The 15209-nt window shown below is 33.8% G+C and overlaps 1 long non-coding RNA gene across 1 annotated transcript in view; it reads left to right on the top strand.

Moving 5' to 3' along the window:
* Window positions 1-15209, top strand: part of LOC136844313 (uncharacterized) — a 230036-nt gene that overhangs the window by 18475 nt on the left and 196352 nt on the right. Inside the window, exon 2 of the long non-coding RNA XR_010854813.1 lies at window positions 1923-1971. This is a non-coding gene — a long non-coding RNA (uncharacterized lncRNA). The remainder of the gene's footprint in view (window positions 1-1922; window positions 1972-15209) is intronic.

The raw sequence follows: 15209 nt of genomic DNA, 5'->3' as shown, positions 1-15209 counted from the left end.
TGTTATTTGTTTCCTTTCCATCTTAGCATCTCTCTAATTAATGCTATACGACATTGACTTATGTGGCAAACCATACCGTTACCCGTGAAACCTGTTCTCGTCGAGATACGAGCGATGGTATTAGTGTGGACCTGCTTTGTACCTCTAAATTTGGAGGGTTAAGTTGTTTTAACTCCTTGAAGTTACATTTTATTATGTCCGTGAGATATCAGAGTTTCGTGATTATAAGGCAATAGTAGGATAGGGACAGAGGATTTACTTTTCCTCTTTTTTCCCAACAGTCTTACAGTCTCGTAAAATGGAAAGGGAGAATTCCATGATATCTGCCTTTTCTTTTGTTTGCTTTCGAGAGAGACGAAAATAGATTTGGAATGTGACTGGCACTATCCATCGTGACACCCTCGCCTGGAATATAAAAGGATCAGTGGCAGGTTTTTCTGTCCTCAGGATTTTTCTGGAGCGTGACTATTTCCTTCAGTTGGAAGAGAAACAAAGGTAGTTGCTTTTGACCTAACTTGAAAGTTGAAAAACAAATCTTACTGTTTTATTTCGTTGATATTGGTCGTAAATGAGGTAAATCCATCCAGCATTCTTCCTTTCGCTAGCCTGGCTTATTTCATTGGATCGTTATCACAATTTTAAGTTATTCTCTCACATGAGTTATTATCTTTAGATAAGTTGTTCTCTTCATACCACTTCTTCCTTTGCATTCACTTTTAAGTGGATTGTTCTCAGGGAGAATCAATCAGCTGTTAACAAAATATTAACCTTGTGAGTGACTTATTTAAAGCAATAAAACCCCACTTTCAGTAGATTTTATACCTTTTATAATTGAGCTTTTCAGTCGAGAAACATGCCAAATGCCATTTTTAAAATATAATAAATTAAATTGAAAAATACTTTGACCCAGGATGGCGCTTGGCATGTTTCTCGACTGATAGCCTCATACAGTATATGCTATTATTTCATACAGATGCAACTTACTACCGACGCATAAGCATAATGAAATTACTATCAAGTGATTTATGTCTAGAATTTACATGGTGTTTTTGCCTTATGGAGGAAAGTTCCAAAAATAAATGTTCTACAAATAAATTAGTTTTCTCTAAATGGGTGTCATTGATAATATATCTAAAAATCAGCTTACTTTTAAAGAACGTTGAGTTTATTGAATTCTTTTGTTTTGCCCCCAACCATTTCATTGAGAATTTTGATAGCTTGATTTATTGCCTGAATATGTTACCTAGGAAGGAAGCTATTTTACTGGAAACATGGAATTCTTGAGCATTCCCTGAGTCACATAACAAACCCCATTTATTAGCTATGTCGCTTATCACTTAATGAGAGTAATTCATCCACTCCCATTTTTGTTTTCTGTAGAAGAAAATTATCGTGCCGGCTTTGTCCGTCCGTCCGCACTTTATTCTGTCCGCCCTCAGATCTTAAAAACTACTTAGGCTAGAGGGCTGCAAATTAGCATGTTGATCATCCACCCTCCAATCATCAAACATACCAAACTGCAGCCCTCTATTCTCAGCAGTTTTTATTCTATTTAAGATTAAAGTTAGCCATAATCGTGCTTCTGGCAACGATATAAGATAGACCACCACCGGGCCGTGGTTAAAGTTTCATGGGCGCGGCTCTTACAGCATTATACCGAGACCACCGAAAGACAGATCTATTTTCGGTGGCCTTGATTATACGCTGTAGCGGCTGTACAGAAAACTCATTTTGTACTTGTTGCTTTTTTTTTTTTTAGTGGTGTGTTGTATAATGAGAAAATGGACAAGAGATATGTGAGACTGGGCGTTTGAGTGGTAGTTATGACGCTCATATTCCCGTGATAGTTTTCTGGAAAGGTAAATCGCCTTGATACTTAATATACATTTCAGTCTCTGTAAGAAGTTTATTTTTCTCTTCAGATTCCTCTTCCAGTCCCCATTTGCATTCTCATCGTGGATAAAGAGGAGGGTAAGTGGGCCTCCTGGGAGTCATTTCTCTCTCTCTCTCTCTCTCTCTCTCTCTCTCTCTCGTTTTCTTTGTATCTCTAATCGTAAAAGTTTGTGAGTTCTTTCGTTTTCCTTCTTTACTCCTCTACCTTTACGTACGTTTCTTTTATTGGCTGCCTTCTTTTGGGTTCTGTTTATCTTGCTATGTCTCTGTTTTTCCTATTTAGAATCCTATATACGAGTACTTGTCCTTTTGAATTTGTGACACATTTTTCCCGGAAATTTTAATGCTTTCGGTCTGCTAATTAGTCTCTATGTTCGTGAAATATTGCACAATTTCGTATTTTTTGTTATTATAAGTGATCGAAATTTTATAGGTAAATTTATTCCCGTCCAGTTTAGAATCACTCGATTACCTTAGTTGTTCTTTTAGTATCCTCACAAATGTTCTTTTAACCATTTAATGATTCTTCATGTACGCCCACTTTCTCTCTCCACATTTCTCTCACTCTGTCTGTCTGTTTGTGTGTCTCACTTAAATCAAGCCTTATCATTTTGGCTATCTTTGCACAAATAATCAACTGAAAAGAAAAGAGACAAAAGGGTACTGAAATAAAAGAAAAAAATGTATGGAGAGGGATGCATATACATTCAGCCATACACAACTGGCCTGCATTATAACCAAAAGAAAGAGTCCAGCTCAAAGCTTCATTTTTCCCACATTAAAAATGAGAGAGAGAGAGAGAGAGAGAGAGAGAGAGAGAGAGAGAGAGAGAGAGAGAGAGTGGGGACGTACACAAAACTTACAGAGTATGTGGTATTCAATCTCATAATGCTAAAAATATATCACGCTAAAATAGGTATAAATGTCTTGTCCACATAATCTGGCACTGTAGGTCGAATGACGTCAGTAGCCGTTTGAAAAAGAGAGAGAGAGAAAAAAACGCCGGGCCAGAGTACACTTTCCCAAAATAAACTCACAAAGGAAGTTCGCACTATTCCACCGTAATGGTAGGCCCGTGTTTACAGTCCCCAGAATAGCTCCTACGTAAAAGTCTCCTGAAGTGTAATGCGTGTACTTATGCTCGTGTGTGTTCGTGTTTGTATGTGCAAGAGAGAGAGAGATTGTAATTTTCTGGAATTCTGATTTTTCTTTTTTTTTTCGTTGGACCTTTTCTTGCACTGATTTCAGGCAATATCGTTTGTACCTTTTTGTGGAGGGCGGGGGTTCGATGTATTTCTATGTTATTTTATTTGGACCCAGACCAAGGGGCAAATTCATTTTAAACTAGATTATCGTCCCACATAAATACTGGATTCTCAGAAATTAGATAAAAATAATCGTTTTCCGGAACCAAACACTTTACCCAAATCTATGCTAGCAATGCATAAATGAGGTATCATCAATGATAGAGGAATAAGATATATATATATATATATATATATATATATATATATAATACAAATATTCCTTATTTCATACTACAAGACCTAAGTATTATAAATTCTAAAGCAAGTTTATATATATATACATACATACATACACACACACACATATATATATATACATATATATATATATATATTATATATATACATATATATACATGATTGTGATAGAGCCTCGATGGCTCAGTCGGTTACAACAGCGCTTCGGACTTCGTAGGGTCTGTGGCGCGGGTTCAAACCACAGCCGACTGATCAAAGAGGCGAGCACTTTAACTGGCATCGTGTATAGACATCGGGATTATATATGTAATCAACGGATGAGTTTGTAAAAAGCAAATGGATGTACAGACTAAATACACACAAAACAAAGCCACTAAAACACCTTCTAAAAACATAACAAACATCCCACGTCTCGAACTCTCGCCATACCGCGCAATAATTTCTCGCTGCTGGGAAGAAGGGCGTTGGGTCGGGTATGATACATGGCATAAATACCGGGGTCTAAGCGATGTCAGGCAGGGCAGCCGATCGAGACCACAGGTCTACCCAAAGCCAAATCAAAAAGTCCTTCAAAGAAGGCATCGTGATTACCCATACAAAATGGGAATAAAAAGCACGTTAAAAAGAAAGAAGAAGATATATATATGATTGTGATATTTTTATGCATAATCATTTATGTGACTACCAAGCATACAAAATAAGACGGTTTATTTACAAACAGAAATATTGAAAAATTACGATTTGAAATAAAGCTCCTATATTATGAAAACTATTTGGAAGCGTAAATTGTTCCAACAAAACGTGCCCTCTAAAGGCAGAGGTTTAATATTTTACTCATTACAAAATGCTGTTTGCCTAATTGATGAATTATAATTTTAGGGTCTGAATGACTACAGCCATTACTCACAAAGCGTTGAAATGACGTATGTGTATACATATAAATGTATATATACATATATATATATCTGTCTATCTATACATATGCCTATGCTATTATATATACATGTATATATATTATATATATACATATATATATTTATGTATATATATATTTATATATTTATATATTTATATATATATATATATATATATATACACACACACACACACACATATATATATATATATATATATATAGAATATGTTTGCTGGAACAATTTACGCTACCAAATATCTTTCTTAAGAATTTAGAAGTTTCATTTCAAGTTGTAAATGTTCAATATTTCTGTATGCAAATAGACCGTCTTATTTTGCATGCATGGTAATCACAAAAATGATTATGCAGAAAAATAATTATACAATCATGTGCTTACATACATTTCCGATATTTTTTATTTTTTTTTTTAATTTTGACAGTAGCACTACCACTGCCATCTGTGAGTTTTCCAGTCTATCATGATATCGAGCACACTTAAAATGGAACTATCGTGAATATAAACAAGTAAAAAAATGGGCCGAAGTTTCCTCGGTCCAGTCGAGTTTTCTGTACAGCCCCTACAACGTATAATCAAGGCCACCGAAAATAGAGCTGTCTTTCGGTGGTCTCGGTATAACGCTGTATGAGCCGCAGCCCATGAAACTTTAACCACGACCCAGTGGTGGCCTGTCCTATATCGTTGCCAGACGCACGATTATGGCTAACTTTAACCTTAAATAAAATAAAAACTACTAAGGCTAGTGGGCTGCAATTTGGTATGTTTGATGATGGGAGGGTGGATAATCATCATACCAATTTGCAGCCCTCTAGCCTCAGTAGTTTTTAAGATCTGAGGGCGGGCAGAAAAGTGCGGACATAAAAAAGTGCGGACGGGGAGACAAACCGGCACAATAGTTTTCTTTTACCGAAAACGAAAAGCTAACTCAGAATAACAAACAGAGTTATTCAATCCTTTACCAATATCTTTCCCGTATGTACTCCTTGTGTCCATAAAATTTTAGTATTTGTTATTCTGCTGAAGCAAATCAATCCTCTGTGGCATGAATCTATATCAATAAATAAAGAGCAATAGCTTTAAGTCGCTAAAAGGTAGAGTAACTGGACAATGAAATCTAATGTATACTGATACATATATGGTGTTTGTATGGATAATTAGTAAGGAAAAACAAAGAGACCAAAGGAAAAAGAGAAACCACTTGCTCTCTAAGGATATAATGTTTTTCTTCCCCTAAGTTTAACGTAATGGTTGATGGGATGTTTAAGACAGCCATCTGGTCATCCATTGCCGTAAAGAATCCAGCTAACATAATGGCAGCCAATGAAAGAAGGCAGTGGAAGGCATCAATTCGAGCACAATAATTAAATTTCTTTTACTAACTGGAGTTCCGAGATTTTGCCTCCAGACTTTCTCAGAATTCGTGAAACTTTGAATACAAGTAAACGATTGGGAAATTAATGTATTATCCTTCATATAACGAGTGATTCAGATTCGTGGACATATTTTACGAAAAATAGCAAACGGTTCCGCATAAGCCTCTCCAATTTTTCCCAGATGTCAGTGTGCGAGAATCATTATTATTATTATTATTATTATTATTATTATTATTATTATTATTATTATTATTATTATTATTATTATTATTCTGTTGAATAAAATGGCAGCATCAGTCAAATTATCTTATACCGAGTCTGCTTTACTCTACGTACAATTCTTTATGGTAGACAAATGTTGGCCAATGTTCGTATTATGGCTGAGAAAAATGGTACAGAAGCTGGAGGTTCAGTAATTTTATTCTGCGCAGAAGAGAAAGTAAGTGAAATGTGGAGAGAAGGGTCCGTAGAGTTTTAGGCTTTGGGAGCATCAAAGAGATTAATTCCGGAGATGAGCCTCAAGCGGTAGATTCTTCCGGGGGTGTTACATTTAACGTCAAGGTTTCAGCCAACTCTAAGGCTGAAACGTTTATGTCTAAGGTAACACTCCAAGAAGATCTACAGTCCTGCTTGAGGTTATCTCCGAAATTCATCTATTGGATGCTCCCACACCCGACTAAAATTACCTAATCTCTAGTTCCTGTAACATTTCTCTCAGATATAATACAAACTTTGGGCAGCTTGTTTATAGCATTAACACTGAAAAAAAAGTATTTCATGTAGAATTGAAAAAACTCAATATAAATTCAATTCGACTGGTGCTGCCATTTTATTTGACATAACATGTTTAAGAGAGAATCTACTTCCTTCTTCTTCTTCTTCTTCTTCTTATTATTATTATTATTATTATTATTATTATTATTATTATTATTATTATTATTATTATTAACACCAAAGTTTCCGATTGGTATTCTCAACACTTGCCATTCACTATTTTTTTCTGTCAGAAATATTACTCCTTTCACCAATGAGCATATATTTTTTTAGATTTTTGTCTTGATTTTCTAATGAACATAAATCTTTACCTGACGTCAAATACTGTGCATATGAATGAGAGCTGGTAAAAAAAAAATTATGAATGACCAAAAACATTGCAAATTCGCTTTAAACTTTCCAAAAAAAAAAAAACTAGGGCCATAATTGTAAACCAAATAAGCTGGTATCTTTGGTCCTCAAGTGTACGATAGACTCCACCAACAACTCTGCTATCAGCATTCACTTTTAGCCGCGCCTCCCAGGTTCTATTGCTACCAGAGGGGCGATTAGGAGAACCTCAGAGACACCAGGGAAGCGTTACCTCCGCTGTGATAGCGGAAACAGATTTCCTGAGGTGATTGTCTGTTCTGAATGGATGTCTTTGTGATGCGTGTATTTGTATATATATACATATAATATATATATATATATATATCTCCTCCATATCTATATATATATCAAACATTGTTTTACACGTTGCAGCCATATATTCCCTGAACACTTCTTCTTCTTCTGTGTCCCTGTTCACTGGTAAAATATGGACAGATAATGAGCCACAGTCGTATATATAAAGTATATTTAGGTGTGGCAGTACGACATTAGTTTAATATATACTGTGGATATATATAATTTCCGATGGTCTCTTTTTTTATTCATGTTATGTTATACACATGTGACATATATATATATATATATATATATATATATATATATATATATATATATATATATATATATAAATATATAAATATACATATATATATATATATATATATATATATATATATATTTATATAAATATATATATATTTATATAAAATTTAAATTTAAATATATACAGTACATATATTATATGTTTATATATATATATATATATATATATATATATATATATATATATATATATATATATATATATAAAAGCATCCTCCGAAAATTAAGTAGTATTTTCATGAGATCTCAACTGCCCAAATAACTCAAAGTAAACCTCCCCCAGAACATCCTGGTACACGGATGGGATTTCTGAAACATCCTTTAGGATACAGTACATCAGGGACTAACACCTTCCCCCCCAAGAGAGGATCTCCAGTCCTCGTTTAGACCTACATAACTCTGGGATTACCTCAGCAGGAATCTTGGATTACCTCAGATCTAGGTTACGAACAACGGGATATAAAAAAAATGATGAAAGTATAGGATTATGGGATGGAAGCAAAGGACCAGCTGTGTGTTTTATGAAGCCCTGTGATGGCATTGCTTAGCTTTAAGATGCCCAAGTGTATTTCAGAATATTATACACATGTGTATATGTATATATATATATATATATATATATATATTATAGAATATATATATACATATATATATTCATATATATGTATATATATAATTTATATATATATATATATATAAATATAATATGTATATATATATATATAATTTATATATATATATATATATATAATATATATATATGTATATATATATTTATTTATATATATATATATAAATATATATATATATATATATGTATATGTATACATATATAAGTATATATAAAATATATACTGTATATATATGTATATATGGAGTTATCTACAGATTTTTTAACAATTGTATAATACAGTTAGAGTTAGAAAAATGCGAAAAGGAAAAGAATGGATATTCATCATTGACACATTGCAGAATATCTGAAACGAAGAGCGCAAACCTCAATATTAAATAAACCTTTTTGTTTATGTTTCCTCATCACGAATAAATCACTTTTACTTAAAACGATAGCAAACTAAAACGGAGATAAAAATGATTGTCTGGAAAAAAACAGTTAGCATGTTTCTTTGCAGTTAGGTCCGGCTGCAAATTCCTGAGATGTATGCTAGTATTGCACTAGTCCCTGATTTTTGCCATACCCCTAGGTTAGGTTAGGTTAAGGTTAGGTTAGGTTGGAGACTTTGATAGTTATTTAGGTGTGGGAAACATAATGAGATTGTTTTCAAGAAAATTCTATGGTTAATTTTTAAGATATGGTGTCCCACTTTTTTTCCTATGTTGACCTTATTCATCACTTATCTCTGCTGTCATTTAAGATCTAGAAGAATCTTTGTACTTGTAGACTTCGGTGCATATTACTAGGTGGGGCAAAGAGATTTTATTCCGTGAATGTTTAAAGAGAAGTATAGGACTGATTTCTCTCTATTACTCAATAATGGAACTCAATAATGGTATTTGTGTAACTAGAAGTGGTGCTGAGAGGTAAAAAAAAAGCAGAAAATGTGTACACAACTAATATATAAAAAAATCTGGAGGTGTCAGCTGTGGTTGTTTGCTAAAGGGTTGAGGAAAACTGTATATATATATATATATATATATATATATATATATATATATATATATATATATATATATATATATATATATATATATATATAAAGCATGCACTCATATGCGAGTGTGTTGTACGTGTTTCAGTGAAATAGTTTGCTTAATTTGATCACGGTGAACTCGGTCTGGGAAGAACTACTCCAGTACTGAAGAAAATTGTATTCATTTAAGAATAAATAAATCTTGACGGCTTTAGACTTCCTTCCATAATGCTAAGCGGGCCATAATGTCATTTCAATTAATAAACTCAATAAGAAGAAAACCTTTTTTCTCGCATGACGAATGACTAACCCAAATATTCACACACTAATGTAATAACCAATAGTTTTATTTATCTATTTATTGATTGATTGATTGATTATTTTGCAATTTAAGATAATTTTTCTACAAAAGTCAAGCCTGTTAACAATAAGACATATTTCGGAAGGACCGATCATTATTGTTTGAGGCATTCATACACGTGTATATCTCTCTGTAATACACCACACAAAGCTTTCATCAACGTTATAGAAGAAACGTTGAAAATTCAGACGGATTGTTGGGAAACAATGAGAACCAACGTTTCATAAATGAGCACGATAACTCATGTGGCGCCGAGGCAGGAAGAAGGATTATGAAGACATTAGAACATCGGTGGTATTACGTGAGTGCCCCTCTCTCGCTTAAGGGTTCAGATACGCTTCAACTCTCTCTCTCTCTCTCTCTCTCTCTCTCTCTCTCTCTCTCTCTCTCTCTCTCTCTCTCTCTGCCTTGGAAGTTGCTCCTCATACCTATAAGAAACATATGAATCTATTCCTTTTGCTTCTTAAAAAAAAATACCCATTGAACTCTACTATTGAGAGATACTGGAAGTTATTTCTCTTTGATGTATTTCGCGCTTTGTCATCAAACGGGAAATGAAACTATAAATGTTTTATAACATTGCAAAGAAAACTTTGATCCTCTCACTGCTAACGTGTTCATTCTGTGCTTATCAAAAGAGAAAGATAACCTTTTACTTTACAATTTTAAAATTTAGAAAGTGTAATATTAATACATTTATATATATATATATATATATATATATATATATATATATATATATATATACATATACATATGTATACTCACACGCACACACACATATATATATTTATATGTGTGTATATACATACATATGTATGTATATGTATATATACATAATATCCATGTTGTGAGTGTTTGTGTGTTACACAAAAGAACATATATGAAACTTTGTTCTCAAACAAGAGTAAGAGGAATCTTAATAAGGTTACAACCATTATTTTCTTTTTATATTGTTTTGAAGAGCGATCTTTGTTTTAGGTATTCATGAACTGAACTTCTCTTTCTCTGCATAGCACACATCACAAAATAATTAATTAACGCTAGTGAAAAAACGTTACGAATGACAATGAATGATTAGTATTTTCAAATGACTATTAAATGTGATTCATGTATCTGAGTCTATCGATTGACAAATTGACAAGCAATTAACATCACTAATGTCCACGAGAGGGTAGAATGATCCTATCTCTTAACGGAAAATATATAAAGTGTTTTGTTTGTCAAAGCATCGACAACTCTCTCGACAACTCCCGGCAAAAGGGCTCAAACTTCGTTAACTCTCACTATCCGAGAATACAAACAAACAGGAAGGAAGGAAGGAGTTCCTCTTTCAGTTATGCTTTTGCGCTCTTGTAATTGCGATGCGACCCCGGGCTTCCAGGAAGGCTTAGGAGGGAAGATGGAATTATGCAAACGAGTAAAATGGAAAGTTTCCTCACAGTATTGGGAGAACGAGAGACGGGGGCCAGAGGGATGCCACGTAAGGATGAAACGGCTAGTGCAGCGCGTCATGAAAGAAGCACGCACAGTCACAAAAGCACACACACAAACACAAATTGGGAAACCAGATATTGTCCTCGTAAACTGTGCATAAACTATATATATATATATATATATATATATATATATATATATATATATATATATATATATATATATATATTACCAACAGGACCTATTGATATATATATATATATATATATATATATATATATATTTATAACAGGACCTCATTGATATTTGACAATGAGGACTGTTAGTCCTGGAAAGCTTGTAATGTTTATTGAATAAAAAAACATCGCCGCCAGGTACCATCCAGTTTCAATGAGGTCCTGTTAGTAATTGTATTAACGAGCAGATAATTGTGTAAGTGATAAAATTAATATATATATATATATATATATATATATATATATATATATATATATATATATAGCTACTGAGTCATAAATTAATTATAAATTGCTATAGAGAATGTTGACCGGTATAGTAATCAATGGCTCATATACTGTAATTATGCATTCTCATCAGGAAATACTTCCTGATAAGAATGACCTCGTTCATATATGCAATCAGTTACGTCACAGCAGAAATACGGTTCTCTGTCTCTATTTCACCAATTTATTTATCATGTGGTGTTTCAGTGACTCGAAATGTTAGTTTTCTTTTTCTTTCGTCGCCATTTAGGGAGGATTTCTTGAATGTCTGAAGTTAGCAATGGTATTCGTCCAAAAAAGCATCAGCGTTCTAATACTAATGAAATGCCCTGATGTCACTAAGAGATAATCAGCTTTTACTTCATATACGAACGAATTACTTAATTATGACCTAGTTATCTTTTTAAAATGAGGTAAAACATGATCGTCTTGCAATTGTACTTTAACCTAACATGAGTGCTGATTTGCATAAGCATCCGGTCTCGAATGGCTTCAATAACATCTGTTACAGACGTCATCCATCAGATCAGAAAGTAAACTGAACAAAACTGAAATGGAAAGCACCACTGACAGCAACATTTCTTCTGTAAGAATCACTTCCAGAAGAGTTACCATGAAATTAGTCGCGCAATTGGTTTATTATATATATATATATATATATATATATATATATATATATATATATATATATATATATATATATATATATATATATATATATATATATATATATATATATATATATATATATATATTATTTTTTTTTAGCATTTCTTTCTGAAATCTGTTGCAAAGAACTGACAGCTCAGAGTTTTCAAATTTGACTGGCTGTCGGTAATTTGACTTTTATTGAATTGCAGGAGCTTCATTTGCGTAAAAAAAGGGTTAAAAGATTATGGAAAGGATACGGGAGAATTAACCAGAATCACATTCCATTTTTAGTTGTCTGTATAAGGAAACTATTGTGCAGACTTTGTCTGTCCGCCCGCACTTTATTCTGTCCCCCCTCAGATCTTCAAAACTAGTGAGGCTAGAGGGCTGTGATATGGTGATCATCCAACCCTCCAATCATCAAACATACCAAATTGCAGCCCTCTAGCCTTAGTAGTTTTGATTTTATTTAAGGTCAAAGTTTCATGGGCAGCGGCTCATACAGCATTAAACCGAGACCACCAAAAGACAGATCTATTTTATGTGGCCTTGATTATACGCTGCAGCGACTGTACAGAAAACTTCCTTTTCATCACTGTCAGTATTCATTCTTATAGTGAAGACCTACTCAAAACTATTATAGCTGGCTGGAATCAGCTGATTATAATTCACCCAGTCCTTTCAGAATCCAAATCTGGATTTAGTTGAATCACCTAGCTATCTGTCAATATCCTAGAGTTGAAAAGAGAAGAAATCTACTCTGAAAAAAATTAGTCTGCACTGGAAAAAGTTATCTTTCTAGATCTCTTTCATTTTCCTAATCTCGCACTGTACCACTAGATGAACCTCCCTCCATTACGACAAAAGCCCCCATAGAAACCCGAATGTCTTCTTATCAACCACAGTTACAGGGGTAATGGGTCTCGGAGGTATCGTAGAGGAAATTACTGTCGGAATGGGGTCGCCCCAAAAATTTCTGTTATTTGCTGGGACGTTTAGAGCTAGGAAGCTTTATTTTTCTCCATGCTTTCAGGCTTGATTTAATGCAAAGCAAAAGGATTCGTTGAATTCTACAGTCACATTTTGGTGCCTTTTTCTCTATGAATCCAGTGGCTTAACACCGCTTGTTTCCTTTTTAGATTTATTTTAGTTTTCATGTTTATTATATTAGATTTCTTATTGGAAATGGAAGACTAATTCCAGTGGCATCTTCGAGGATGAAAGTCACTCTCATGGGGATGAACTCGATGCGTCTTCCGATAATGATATCATGTCAAGTTCATGAAGGATTTTTGGAGAAACTCAGTTCCAGACCGAGTGCTATATTAACCATCATTAGCGCCAAGGATTCCCACCCACTTTACAGGCTTGAAGTCCTTTACATTTTGAAGGAAAAAACCTTATAAGATGTCACGCAAGAAGCATTCCTTTTCCCCTACGTGCATCGTGGAACCAAAACACTATCAACCACAACTCTTAGTGGGCTTGTTCTATATGAATTGGTTTCTTCTTCTTCTGAATAATAATAATAATAATAATAATAATAATAATAATAATAATAATAATAATAATAATAATAATAATAATAACAATTAATTTAATAATAACATTTTTGTTGAATAAAATGGCTGCATTTTGCGAATTGATTTTATACTGAGTTTTCTCAGCTCTTCTGATAATTCACTTTTCCTGCACATCAGTATCAGTCAATAATTGTCCAATGTTCATATTTTGATGATTGAAACATTGGACAATTATTGACTAATACTGATGTGCAGGAAAAGCGAATTATTAAAAGAACTGAGAAAACTCAGTATAAAATCAATTAGCAAAATGCAGCCATTTTATTCAATAAAATTTGCCTCAAAGAGGGTCTTCTTCCTGCGAATAATAATAATAATAATAATAATAATAATAATAATAATAATAATAATAATAATAATAATATCCGGATCAACCTCTGTACAGCGTTCCTGCTAAACGATCGTCGACATCGTTCCGGAAAACATTGACCATCTTAAGTGGTTGCCTGACTTACGTTGGAGTGACGCCAAGCAATCAGCCGTAACCACTTGAGCTGCACACTCGTAATCTTTGCCTCCACCATTTTCCCCTGACTCTGCCTTAGCACAAAGACGACCAGAAATTGTAGGTTCGAATTCGGAAGTCCACATCAGACCTCTTAGTTGCCTGATACAGCTTGCGTTTGGACGTGGTTCATATTAAGGATGGCTTTATTTATGCCAACTAACCACACAAGGATCCAGTAATTTCTCAGCTGTTGTTGTAATTAAGCTGTGTCAAAATGCAGGGAAACAGCAATAGTTATGTTATACATTTATCGTTTTTTTTTCACATCTTTTACACTTTCGCAATTATGACAACTTCCACAGAAAGACAATATTCAGAATAACTGAGAAACGCCATCTTAGATTACTTCAGCTGCTGTAGCCACAAAATGAATCTTTATGGCATTCATGTATTTATTTATTTTTTCTGCGTACCACAGTTTCAGGTCAATAAACTCCACATTAAACTCTCACAAATACTTACACAAGTTAATGCAGGGAATCATACCGTACTTGACATGTCGATGAGTATACTGCAACTAGAAAGTTCTGCTGCGGTGCTTTTGTGATTAACTAAATGGCATAACCGTCGATCATTGCTCGAAAAACGAATTCTAGTTGATGTTAAATAAAAACAAGTAAAAAATGCGCCTAAGTTTCTTGAGGGCAATCGAGTTTTCTGTACGGCGTATAATCAAGGCAACCGTAAATAGATCTATCTTTCGGTGGTATGGGTATAATGCTGTATGAGCCGCAGCCCATGAATCTTTAATCACGGCCCGGTGGTGGCCTGTCCTATATCGTTGCCAAATGCACGATTATGGCTAACGTTTAACCTTAATAAAATAAAAACTACTAAGGCTAGAAGGCTGCAATTTGGTATGTTTGATGACTGGGGGGTGGATGATCGACATACCAATTTGCAGTCTTCTAGCCTTAGTAGTTTTTAAGATTTGAGGGCGGACAGAAAAAAGTGCGGACGGACAGACAAAGCCGGCACAATAGTTTTCTTTTCAGAAAACTAAAATGTAAGCAACATTGGATCTGGATAGCAGTTGAACGGGTTAAGATCAATGACATCGTT

Source organism: Macrobrachium rosenbergii, chromosome 12, assembly GCF_040412425.1.
Source record: "Macrobrachium rosenbergii isolate ZJJX-2024 chromosome 12, ASM4041242v1, whole genome shotgun sequence".
NCBI lineage: Eukaryota > Metazoa > Arthropoda > Malacostraca > Decapoda > Palaemonidae > Macrobrachium > Macrobrachium rosenbergii.
The sequence above is the reverse complement of the archived record's forward strand: the minus strand, read 5'-3'. Positions and strand labels throughout refer to the sequence as shown.